The sequence below is a fragment of the Arachis ipaensis genome, chromosome B6 (genome assembly GCF_059453495.1).
Source record: "Arachis ipaensis isolate K30076 ecotype BB chromosome B6, ASM5945349v1, whole genome shotgun sequence".
Classification (NCBI taxonomy): domain Eukaryota; kingdom Viridiplantae; phylum Streptophyta; class Magnoliopsida; order Fabales; family Fabaceae; genus Arachis; species Arachis ipaensis.
In genome coordinates, this window is record NC_142441.1 from 93,248,285 (window position 1) to 93,261,468 (window position 13,184).

General features: G+C 41.2%; 2 non-coding genes across 2 annotated transcripts; one reads left to right on the forward strand and one right to left on the reverse strand.

Moving 5' to 3' along the window:
• Window positions 1-1,376: 1,376 nt before the first annotated feature.
• Window positions 1,377-1,483, reverse strand: LOC148561802 (small nucleolar RNA R71). The gene has a single exon (XR_015886878.1). It is a non-coding gene; the product is annotated as a small nucleolar RNA R71 (small nucleolar RNA).
• A 10,402-nt stretch (window positions 1,484-11,885) lies between these two features.
• LOC148561803 (small nucleolar RNA R71) lies at window positions 11,886-11,993 on the forward strand. Its single transcript, XR_015887487.1, has one exon. It is a non-coding gene; the product is annotated as a small nucleolar RNA R71 (small nucleolar RNA).
• The last annotated feature ends 1,191 nt before the right edge of the window (window positions 11,994-13,184 follow it).

The window sequence follows — 13,184 nt, forward strand, 5'->3', positions numbered from 1 at the left end:
TAAGGAATTGGCTATTGATCAAGATTTGAGAGATTGAATTACCAAGGAATTGGAATTCAATCACTTAAGATTGCCAAGGAGATAAATGAATGCAGTGATTGAGGAAGAGATGAAAATGAACTTATTCCGGAGTATGCAACATCTCCTAAGCCCAATGAACTCCGCATTTCTGATCTTACCTATTCTTTTTAATTTCTGCCAATTACTTTTATGATCATCTTCCCCATTCCCATTTAAGATTCTGCAATTTATTTTCCGTCATCTATTTTCAGCTCTTTATTTCCAGCATTTACATTTTCTGCTATTTACTTTCCCGTCATTTAATTTCCTGCAACTCTCAAACCAAATTCTGCTTAGCTCAACTAGAACATTCCTCCAATTAAAGTTGCTTGACCAATCAATCCCTGTGGGATTCGACCTCACTCTATTGTGAGTTTTTACTTGACGACAATTCGGTATACTTGCCGAGGGAGATTTGTTAAGAGACAAGTTTCCGTGCATCAAGTTTATGGCGCCGTTGCCGGGGATTGATTTTGTATCAACAATGATTAAATTGGTGGATAACTAGATTGAGCATTTTTCCTTTTGTTTGATTTAGTTTCATCTGAGTAATTTACTTTTAGTTTTAGTTTTTTCTTTCCCTTTACCTTTCACCCATTAGTGGTGTTACCTGCATTTTATTTTAATATTTGGTTCACTGACCCACTAACTGTTTGATATATTGCATCACTCACACTAACAGCATTTCTGTAGAAAATATTGTCTGCATCTATCTTTCTTGCTTGTGCCTTATTGGGTGTATGACAGGTAGAAGAAGCAGGGCTTTAACTTCTTTTGATTCTGAATCTGAGAGGACCTTCCTTAGATTAAGGAAGGAAACAAGAGGGAAGAGAGTAGTTGGTGTTGAGGAAGAGGAGGAGTACTTTGAACCAGACATGGATGAGAATATGGAGAACCATCATGAAGAAGAGGCTCACAACCATGGCAGAGAAGGTCCAGCGCATCAGGCTGGACAAGAGAGAAGAGTTCTGGGTTCTTACATCAACCCAAATCCAGAAAACTGTGGAAGTAGCATCCAAAGGCCAACCATACATGCCAACAACTTTGAACTAAAGCCACAGCTTATCACCCTTGTTCAAAACAATTGTTCATTCGGAGGAAGTGTCCAAGAAGACCCCAATCAACATTTAACCACCTTCCTGAGGATATGCAATACTGTGAAGTCTAATGGTGTTCACCCTGACACCTATAGACTACTTCTGTTTCCCTTCTCACTCAAGGATAAAGCATCTAAATGGCTGGAATCCTTTCCAAAGGAGAGTTTAGCAACCTGGGAAGACGTGGTGAACAAATTCTATCCTCCTCAACGAATCAACAGGTTGAGAGCTGAGGTACAAAGCTTCAGGCAGCAAGATGGTGAGACTCTATATGAAGCATGGGAGAGGTTTAAGGACCTGACAAGAAGATGTCCGCCAGATATGTTCAATGAATGGGTGCAATTGCACATTTTCTATGAAGGCCTTTCTATGAATCAAAGAAGGCAGTAGACCACTCATCCGGGGGATCTCTGAACAAGAAGAAGACCATTGAAGAAGCCATAGATGTCATTGAAACTGTAGCAGAGAATGACTACTTTTATGCTTCTAAAAGAGGCAACACTAGAGGAGTGATGGAGCTGAACAATGTGGATGCACTGCTAGCTCAAAACAAGCTTATTACCAAGCAGTTGGCTGACCTTACCAAAAAGACGGAGAGGAATTAAGTGGCAGAAATTACCACCTCAGCAGCAGCTCAAGAAGGAGTGAATGAAGAAGCAGAGGGTGATCAGGAACAAGCTAACTACGTTGGAAATTCACCTAGGCAGCACCATGACCTATACTCCAAAATATATAATCCCGGTTGGAGGAACCACCCAAACTTTCGGTGGGGAAACCAACAGGATCAAGGCCAAGATCAGAGATGCCACAACCCCAACAACAACGCAGCTCACCAACACTCCACACAGAGGTCATATCAACACCCACCTAACAACACCTCTCAACATCCATACCAAAGTCAAAATGGCCCTTCTCATCTTTCCAATCTCAACTCTCCATCATCGAAAGAAAGACTATCAAGGATTGAGACTCTACTTGAAGGCATATGTAAGGAAATCCAAGATAACAAGGTGTTCAAGGAGGAGGTGCGAGCCAATATCAAGAACCAGGGAGACACCATCAAGAGGCTGGAGTTTCAAGTGGGATACCTTTCTGAGAAGATCCCCGAACCTACTGATAGCTTCCCAAGTGACACAGAGAAAAATCCAAGAGGTGAAGCAAAGAAGGTCAGATGGGAAGATTGCAAGATGGTTGCTATAAGTGATAAGGAGACTGAGGAAGAGCTGAATAAACCATTAGAACAACCTGAAGATACATCAGAAGGAAAATAGGAAGAGAATCATCAAGAAACCACAATCACACAGAAGGAGCTGCTGAGACTCTATGCACCCTTTTCCCAAATACTCAATGGTGGTGTAGAGAAGAGAATATACTCAAGGTTTCTTAACATGTTTGCATCTCTCCATGTAAACATACCATTCATCAAGGCCCTCCAACAAATGCCCTCATACATTAAGTATATAAAGGAGCTGCTAACTAGAAAAAGCTCACTCAAGGGAGGACAAACAATAGTGATGAATAAGGAGTGCAGTGCTCTCATTCAAATAGAGTTGCCCACAAAAAGGAAGGACCCAGGGAGTTTTCACATCCCATGTGCCATAGGAGAAATACTGATTGATAAGGGACTCTGTGACCTAGGGGCAAGCATCAACTTAATGCCTCTATCTCTAATGAAGAAGCTGCAGATCAATGAGCTAATGCCCACAGACGTAGTCATCAGGCTAGCTGACAAAACTCAAAAACAAGCAGTAGGAGTGGTTGAAAATTTGTTGGTAAAAGTGGAAAACTATTTCCTCTCCACAGATTTTGTCATATTGGAAATGGAAGAGAGTGCCATCCACCCAATCATATTGGGAAGACCGTTCCTAGCTACAGCCAGAGCACTCATAGATATGGAGCGAGGAGAGCTAATACTGAGGATACATGATGAACAACTCGCATTCAATGTCTTCAAACCCTCACAAGAAGCATACCAGGAAAACAAGGAACCAAGGGAAAATCACAACAAAGCACTGGTGGAAGAAACAAGCACTGAAGCACAAAATGTACACCTGGGAATCCCCTTGGTTGATAAGCAAAACAGCCAGAAGGTGTCACAGCTAAAGGAAACTCAAGTGGAGCCAAAACCACTAGAATCATATGAGACCAGCAACAAAATCTCCCTAGGAGAAGAGACCACAAAGAGCAGGATAACAGCAAAAGAAACAAAGAAGAAGGCACCAAGGAGATGGAGTAACAAGAAGATCCCTACAGAAGATTTCTCTCCAGGGGATAAAGTGATCTCAGCTTACTTCCCAAATATCCCACCTCATCTCCCCACCATCCCATCTCAACTACCCAAGGTTTTCACCATCAACAAAGTTCTCTCCATATAACATGTAGAGATCCTTGATGAAGCCAATGGATATAGGTTTACTGCAAGAGGAGAAGATCTGAAGCACTACCAGCCACCCTGACAAAAGGCAGAACGTCAAGCTAGTGACGCTAAAGAAGCGCTTCATGGGAGGCAACCCATGTTTTACATGCTTTTAAAGTAGTTAATAAAGCAAGGTTCATGAAATTCAAATCAACTTTGACATATCCTTGAATGCAACATATAGTGAAGAACAAGTTTGGTGTTCAAGGCATACTAAGAGAACATGAATGCAACTCATAGCATGTCACTCTTAGCACCTTGAACAAATCTTCTTACACCACAGTGCCACAAACTAAGTTTGGTGTCACCAATGTTGCATACATGGACATTTAGTTGGTTAGTTGGTTTGCACTCATGAATAGCAATTAGTAACTAGAAACAAAAAAAAATTTAAAAAATAGTTACTCTTTTCTTCTTCTTTTTAATTTTGCCGCCACTTTCCACAATTTTATTAATCATATTTCTTTTATTTTGTAGGAGAATTGATGGGAATTGAAGGATGATTTGGCCACCACAAAAAGAGAGGACTATACACGTGTCTCCAAGGGGATTGCATTGGGAATTGTTGCCATGCAACATTGGAAGAAGAACAAGCTTGGAAACTGAACCAACCCCATCATAAAGTTGATGATCCTTGTGCTCATCCATTGCTAAACCCCATCCGTCCATTACACGATCACCCCATCAATCCACACCTTTCATTCACTCATCACTTTCCTATATAAGTGATTCCTAGTCTATACTCCCTTTCACATTCCAATTCCCATTCTTTATACTTCACACCTTCGGAACCCAACCGAATTCCTTCATCTCACCCTATCCAAACCCAACCGAATTCCACCATTTAGCCACAACCCCTCAACACTTTCACACATCAACTCTCACTCATGGCATCATCAAGCTCTAAAAGAAGAAAGGGGAAGGAGCCTATGGAGCAACGCCCTTTTGATGAAAAAAAGTTTAGAACCTTTCACCATGCACTTCAATTTGAATGGATGGCTGATAAGGAGATCATATATGAGCTAGGCTTTCAAGTCAAGAAAACTGAGTGCCCTGAAATCACAGAGAAGGTAGAAAAAAGAAGATGGGAGCTCCTCACTGATCCAGTCACCGCGAGAATAAATGCAACATTCGTAAGAGAGTTCTACGCAAATGCAGTGAGGTATGATAGGAAAGAAAAATCTTATATAAGCTTTGTGAGAGGAGTAACGGTGGATTTTAGTCCCATGAGCATCATGAGGGTGTTGAAGCTATGAACCATACCATTTGAAGAAGAGAGCTATCAATCTCGAATAGATGATAGTCCTAATTATGACCAGATTGTGAAAGATATCTGCGTACAAGGAGCGGACTGGGTGAAAGATTCCAATGGAAAGCCCAAAGTTATCAAAAGAGGTGATCTCACCCCTGAAGCAAAGGGGTGGTTCGAAATTATAAGGAGATCCATCCTCACTACCGGAAACAATTCAGAGGTGAATCTTAAGAGAGCAACAATGGTGCAATATATACTTAAAGGGGGAGAGATTAAGGTGCATGAACTCATAGCCCAAGGCATTAGGAAGATGGCTGAGAAAAGTGATTCTGGAGGAAGGTTAGGCTACCCCAGCACCATTTTCTGCCTGTGTGACAAGGCTGGAGTGGTGTTCAAAGACGAAAACCCCGAATGGATAAAAGTTGGTATCCCAATTACTGTCCGGCGTATTGGTGCATGAAATTGTGATCTCCAGGCTTGAACAAATCCTGGTAATGGCTCCAAAGCTTGGTGCTCTGATCTTAATTCATGATTGTCACAACTTCGATGCAACTAACCAGCAAGTGCACTGGGTCGTCCAAGTAATACCTTACGTGAGTAAGGGTCGAATCCCACGGAGATTGTTGGTATGAAGCAAGCTATGGTCACCTTGCAAATCTCAGTCAGGCAGATATAAAGTATTAATGGTGTTTTCGAATATTATATAATAAAATATGGATAGAGATACTTATGTAATTCGTTGGTAGGAATTTCAGATAAGCGAATGGAGATGCTTTTCGTCCCTCTGAACCTCTGCTTTCCTGCTATCTTCACCCAGTCAGTCTTACTCCTTTCCATGGCTGGCTTTATGTGATACATCACCACTGTCAACGGCTACTTTCGGTCATCTCACGGGAAAATGATCCAATGCCCTGTCACGGCAGGGCTAATCGTCTGGAGGCATCACCCTTGTCAATGGCTTCATCTTATCCTCTCAGTGAATAATATGCTCACGCACCCTGTCACGGCACGGCTATTCATCTGTCGGTTCTCGATCATGCTGGAATAGGATTTACTATCCTTTTGCGTCTGTCACTAACGCCCTGCAATCGCGAGTTAGGAGCTCGTCACAGTCATTCAATCATTGAATCCTACTCGGAATACCACAGACAAGGTTTAGACTTTCCGGATTCTCTTGAATGCCGCCATCATTCTAGCTTACACCACGAAGATTCTGGTTAGGAGATCTAAGAGATACTCATTCTAGCTTATTTCATGTAGAACAGAAGTGTTTGTCAGACACGCGTTCATAAGGGAGAAGGATGATGAGCGTCACACATAATCATCACCTTCATCACGTTCTTGGGTGCGAATGGATATCTTAGAAGCGAAATAAGAAGGATTGAATAGAAAACAGTAGTACTTTGCATTAATCTTTGAGGAATAGCAGAGCTCCATACCTTAATCTATGGAGTGTAGAAACTCTACCGTATGAAAATACATAAGTGAAGGTCCAGGCATGGCTGAGATGGCCAGCCCCCTAAAACGTGATCACAGGATCAAAATACAATCCAGGATGGTCCAAAAAGACGCCTAATACACTAGTAAAAGGTCCTATTTATAATAAACTAGCTACTAGGGTTTACATGAGTAAGTAATTGATGCATAAATCCGCTTCCTGGGCCCACTTGGTGTGTGTTTGGGCTGAGCCTGAGTGTTGCACGTGCAGAGGCCATTTGTGGAGTTGAACGCCAGTTTCTGTGCCAGTTTGGGCGTTCAACTCTGGTTTTGGATCCTTTTCTGGCGCTGGACGCCAGATTTGGGCAGAAGGCTGGCGTTGAACACCAGTTTACGTCGTCAATTCTTGGCCAAAGTATGGACTATTATATATTTCTGGAAAGCCCTGGATGTCTACTTTCCAACGCAATTGGAAGCGCGCCATTTCGAGTTCTGTAGCTCCAGAAAATCTACTTTGAGTGCAGGGAGGTCAGAATCCAACCGCATCAGCAGTCCTTTTTCAACCTCTGAATCTGATTTCTGCTCAAGTCCCTCAATTTCAGCCAGAAAATACCTGAAATCACAGAAAAACACACAAACTCATAGTAAAGTCCAGAAATGTGAATTTAACATAAAAACTAATGAAAACATCCCTAAAAGTAACTAGATCCTACTAAAAACATGCTAAAAACAATGCCAAAAAGCGTATAAATTATCCGCTCATCACAACACCAAACTTAAATTGTTGCTTGTCCCCAAGCAACTGAAAATCAAATAGGATAAAAAGAAGAGAATATACTATAAATTCCAAACTATCAATGAAACAGAGCTTCAATCATATGAGCGGGACTTATAGCTTTTTGCCTCTTGAATAGTTTTGGCATCTCACTTTATCCATTGAAGTTCAGAATGATTGGCATCTATAGGAACTTCAGATTTCGAATAGTGTTATTGACTCTCCTAGTTCAGTATGATGATTCTTGAACACAGCTTCTTTATGAGTCTTGACCGTGGCCCTAAGCACTTTGTTTTCCAGTATTACCACCGGATACATAAATGCCACAGACACATAATTGGGTGAACCTTTTCAAATTGTGACTCAGCTTTGCTAGAGTCCCCAATTAGAGGTGTCCAGGGTTCTTAAGCACACTCTTTGTTTTTGCTTGGGACCTTGACTTTAACCGCTCAGTCTCAAGTTTTCACTTGACACTTACACGCCACAAGCACATGGTTAGGGACAGCTTGGTTTAGCCGCTTAGACCAGGATTTTATTCCTTTAGGCCCTCCTATCCACTGATGCTCAAAGCCTTGGGATCCTTTTTATTTGCCCTTTCCTTTTGGTTTTAAGGGTTAATGGCTTTTTCTGCTTGCTTTTTCTTTTTTTTTTTTTCGCCTATTTTTTTCTTTTTTTTTTCTTTTTTTTTCCTGCAAGCTTTGTTCTTTGCTGCTTTTTCTTGCTTCAAGAATCATTTTTATGATTTTTCAGATTATCAAATAACATGTCTCCTAGTCATCATTCTTTCAAGAGCCAACATATTTAACATTCTTAAACAACAACTTCAAAAGACATATGCACTGTTCAAGCATACATTCAGAAAACAAGAAGCATTGTCACCACATCAATATAATTAAACTAAGTTCAAGGATAAATTCGAAACTCATGTACTTCTTGTTCTTTTGAATTAAAACATTTTTCATTTAAGAGAGGTGATGGATTCATAGGACATTCATATCTTTAAGACAAAGTTACTAACTACTAATGATCATGTAATGAAAGCACAAACATAGATAAGCACATATTACAGAAAACGAAAAACAGAGAAAGCAAGAACAAGGAATGAATCCACCTTAGTGATGGTGGCGTTTCCTTCTTGAGGAACCAATGATGTCCTTGAGCTCTTCTATGTCTCTTCCTTGTCTTTGTTGCTCCTCCCTCATTGCTTTTTGATCTTCTCTTATTTCATGAAGCATGATGGAGTGCTCTTGATGTTCCACCCTTAGTTGTCCCATATTGGAACTCAATTCTCCTAGGGAGGTGTTGATTTGCTCCCAATAATTTTGTGGAGGAAAGTGCATTTGAGGCATCTCCGGGATCTCATGGAAATGAGCTTCTTGCGCCTCTTGAGCTCCATGATTGGGCTCTCTTGCTTGCTCCATCTTTTTCTTAGTGATGGGCTTGTCCTCTTTAATGAGGATATCTCCCTCTATGTCAATTCCAGCTGAATTGCATAGGTGGCAAATGAGGTGAGGAAAGGCTAACCTTGCCATGGTGGAGGACTTGTCAGCCACCTTGTAGAGTTCTTGAGGTATAATCTCATGAACTTCCACCTCTTCTCCAATCATGATGCTATGGATCATGATGGCCCGGTCTATAGTAACTTCAGACCGGTTGCTAGTGGGAATGATTGAGCATTGAATAAACTCCAACCATCCTCTAGCTATAGGCTTGAGGTCCAATCTTCTTAGTTGAACCGGCTTACCTTTGGAGTCAATCTTCCATTGAGCTCCTTCTACACATATGTCCATAAGGACTTGGTCCAACCATTGATCAAAGTTGACTCTCCTTGTGTAGGGGCGTGCGTTCTCTTCCATGTATGGCAAGTTGAACGCCAACCTCACATTCTCCAGACTAAAATCTAAGTATTTCCCCCGAACCATTGTAACATAGTTCTTTGGATCCGGGTTCTTACTTTGATCATGGTTCTTGGTGATCCATGCATTGGCATAGAACTCTTGAACCATTAGGATGCCGACTTGTTGGATGGGATTTGTTAGAACTTCCCAACCTCTTCTTTGAATTTCATGTCGGATCTCCGGATACTCATTTCTTTTGAGTTTAAAAGGGACCTCAGGGATCACCTTCTTCTTGGCCACAACATCATAGAAGTGGTCTTGATGGGCTTTGGAGATGAACCTTTCCATCTCCCATGACTCGGATGTGGAAGCTTTTGTCTTCCCTTTCCCTCTTTTAGAGGATTCTCCGGTCTTGGGTGCCATCAATGGTAATGGAAAAACAAAAAAATAGATGAAGAAGAAGAAGAAATAGAGGAGAGGGAGAGGGTGATGTGGTTCGGCCAAGAAGGGTATAGAGGGGTTGTGTTGTGTGAATTTGGTGAAGAATGGAGGTCTTTATATAGGGGATGGAGGGGGGGTTAAGGTTCGGCCATATGGGTGGGTTTGGGTGGGAAATTGGTTTTGAATTTTGAAGGTAGGTGGAGTTTATGAGGTAGGTTTATTGGGAAGAGTGGGTGGATGTGAGTGGTGAAGGTTTAGTGGGGAAGAGAGATTGAGGTGATTGGTGAGGGGTTTTTAGGGAAGAGTGTTTATGGGGTTGTGTGAAAGGGAGTGGTGAGAAGAAGTGAGTGGAGGTAGGTGGGGATCCTGTGGGGTCCACAGATCCTGAGTGGATCCTATGGGGTCCATAGATCCTGAGTGGATCCTGTGGGGTCCACAGATCCTGAGGTGTTCAAGGAATTACATCCCTGCACCCATTAGGCATATAAAAATGCCTTTGTACCCAACTCTGGGCGTTCAGCGCCAGGTTGGTGGCCATTTTGGGCGTTCAACGCCCATTTGTGTGCCATTTCTGGCATTGAACGCCAGAACCATGCCTGTTCTGGCGTTCAGCGCCCAGAAGCTGCCCATTTTGGGCGTTCAGCGCTAGAACCATGCTCTGTTCTGGCGCTGAACGCCAGACAGATGCTCCTCCAGGGTGTGATTTTTCTTCTGCTGTTTTTGATTCCGTTTTCAATTTTTATATTTATTTTGTGACTCCACATGATCATGAACCTAAGAAAACATGAAAAACAATAAAAATAAGAATTAGATAAACATTGGGTTGCCTCCCAACAAGCGCTTCTTTAATGTCAATAGCTTGACAGTGGGCTCTCATGGAGCCTCACAGATGTGCAGAGCTTTGTTGAAACTCTCCAACACCAAACTTAGAGTTTGGATATGGGAGTTCAACACCAAACTTAGAGTTTGGTTGTGGCCTCCCAACACCAAACTTAGAGTTTGACTGTGGGGGCTCTGGTTGACTCTGCTTGGAGAGAAGCTTTTTCTGCTTCCTCTCCATGGTTGCAGAGGGAGATCCTTGAGTTTTAAACACAAGGGAGTTCTCATTCCATTGAAGGAATATTTCACCTCTGTCAACATCAATCACAGCTCTTGCTGTGGCCAGGAAAGGTCTTCCTAGGATGATGGATTCATCCTCTTCCTTTCCAGCATCCAGGACTATGAAATCAGCAGGGATGTAAAGGCCTTCAACCTTTACTAACACGTCCTCTACTTGTCCATATGCCTGTTTTCTTGAGCTGTCTGCCATCTCTAATGAGATTTTAGCAGCTTGCACCCCATAGATTCCCAGTTTCTCTATTACAGAGAGGGGCATGAGGTTTATTCCTGAACCAAGGTCACACAGAGCCTTAAAGATCATGGTGCCTATGGTGCAGGGTATTATGAACTTTCCAGGATCCTGTCTCTTCTGAGGCAATGTCAGTTGATCCAGATCACTTAGTTCATTGATGAACAAGGGAGGTTCAACTTCCCAAGTATTAATGCCAAATAATTTGGCATTCAGCTTCATGATTGCACCAAGAAACTTGGCAGTTTGCTCTTCAGTAACATCCTCATTCTCTTCAGAAGAGGAATACTCATCAGAGCTCATGAAGGGCATAAGGAGGTTCAATGGAATCTCTATGGTCTCTAGATGAGCCTCAGAGTCCTTTGGTTCCTCAGAGGGAAGCTCCTTATTGATCACTGGACGTCCCAGGAGGTCTTCCTCCTTGGGATTCAGGTCCTCTCCTCTCCTCACAGGTTCGGCCATGGCGCTTATGTCAATGGCCTTGCACTCTCCTTTTGGATTCTCTTCTGTATTGCTTGGGAGAGTACTAGGAGGGATTTCAGTGATCCTTTTACTCAGCTGGCCCACTTGTGCTTCCAGATTTCTAATGGAAGACCTTGTTTCATTCATGAAACTTACAGTGGCCTTAGATAGATCAGAGACTAGATTTGCTAAATTAGAAGCATTTTGTTCAGAGTTCTCTGTCTGTTGCTGAGTTGATGATGGAAAAGGCTTGCTGTTGCTAAACCTGTTTCTTCCACCATTATTAAAGCCTTGTTGGGGCTTTTGATCCTTCCATGAGAAATTTGGATGATTTCTCCATGTTGAGTTATAGGTGTTTCCATAAGGTTCACCTAAATAATTTACCTCTGCTATTGCAGGGTTCTCAGGATCATAGGTTTCTTCTTCAGAAGATGCCTCTTGAGTACTGTTGGATGCAGCTTGCATTCCATGCAGACTCTGAGAGATCATATTGACTTGCTGAGTCAATATTTTGTTCTGAGCCAATATGGCATTCAGAGTATCAACTTCAAGATCTCCCTTCTTCATAGGCGTCCCATTACTCACAGGATTCCTTTCAGAAGTGTACATGAACTGGTTATTAGCAACCATGTCAATGAGTTCTTGAGCTTCTGCAGTCGTTTTCTTTAGGTGAATGGATCCACCTGCAGAAGTGTCCAGTGACATCTTTGATAGCTCAGATAAACCATCATAGAATATATCCAGGATGGTCCATTCTGAAAGCATGTCAGAAGGACACTTTTTGGTCAACTGTTTGTATCTTTCCCAAGCTTCATAGAGGGATTCACCTTCTTTCTGCCTGAAAGTTTGAACATCAGCTCTAAGCTTGCTCAGCTTTTGAGGAGGAGAGTACTTGGCTAAGAAAGCCGTGACCAGCTTATCCCAAGAGTTCAGGCTGTCTTTAGGTTGAGAATCCAACCATAATCTAGCTCTGTCTCTTACAGCAAAAGGGAAAAGCATGAGCCTGTAGACTTCAGGATCTACTCCATTAGTCTTAACATTATCACATATCTGCAAGAATTCAGTTAAGAACTGAAAAGGATCTTCAGATGGAAGTCCATGAAACTTGCAGTTCTGCTGCATCAGAGAAACTAACTGAGGTTTCAGCTCAAAGTTGTTTGCTCCAATGGCAGGAATGGAGATGCTTCTTCCATGTAAATTGAAATTAGGTGCAGTAAAGTCACCAAGCATCTTCCTTACATTATTATTATTTTCGGCTGCCATCTCCTTTTCCTGTTCGAAAATTTCTGAAAGGTTATCTCTGGATTGTTGTATTTTAGCTTCTCTTAATTTTCTCTTCAGAGTCCTTTCAGGTTCTGGATCTGCTTCCACAAGAGTGTTCTTATCCTTGCTCCTGTTCATATGACAAAGAAGAAGGCACAGAAAAATAATAATAATAATAATAGAGATCCTTTATACCACAGTATAGGGATCCTTGTGTGAGTAGAAGAAGAGGGGGAGACAAAGAATGTAATATAATGGAAGAAACACAACTGTGAGGAGGCTAGATATGTGAGATGAGATGTTAGGATATGAATGAATAAATAGAATAAGATGGGGGAGGGAAAATTTTCGAAAATTATTTTAAAAAAGAGTTAGTGATTTTTGAAAATAGTTTTTGAAAAATGTTTAGTATTTTTTTTTTCGAAAATTTTTGAAATAAAAAATAAAAATAAAAATAATTAGTTAATTAAAAAGAAATTTTTGAAAAAGAGGGAAGATATTTTCGAAAACTAGAGAGAGAGAGTTAGTTAGGTAGTTTTGAAAAAGTTAAAAAACAAACAAAAAGTTAGTTAGTTAGTTGAAACAAATTTTGAAAAGAGAAGAAGTTAGGAAGTTAGCAAAGATATTTTGAAAAGATATTTTTGAAAAAGATAAGAAGATATTTTAGAAACTAATTTGAAAAAAGATTTGATTTTTAAAATCTCAATTAATGACTTGATTCATAAGAGATCACAAGATATGATTCTAGAACTTAAAGTTTGAATCTTTCTTAACAAGTAAGTAACAAACTTCAAA